The sequence below is a fragment of the Sprattus sprattus genome, assembly GCF_963457725.1.
Source record: "Sprattus sprattus genome assembly, chromosome: 7".
NCBI lineage: Eukaryota > Metazoa > Chordata > Actinopteri > Clupeiformes > Clupeidae > Sprattus > Sprattus sprattus.
In genome coordinates, this window is record NC_137926.1 from 893855 (window position 1) to 894089 (window position 235).

The window sequence follows — 235 nt, forward strand, 5'->3', positions numbered from 1 at the left end:
GCAAGCAATGGACTTAATTCTCCTTTTTTTGCACAAATATGTGTCTTAACATGGAGGACAAAAGCAGAAGACAGAGAAGTACGTCACAGTTTTATGGTTTCCTCACTGGTTTGCTAAAGTTTGGTGTGTAAATACTGTACAGGGCAGGGGGCGGGGGCCAAAGGGCCACAGTAGGCTTCTCTTCTTCTGACCAGGGGACATCCGCCAGGTTTGGCCCCTAACGCTAACCTCCCCT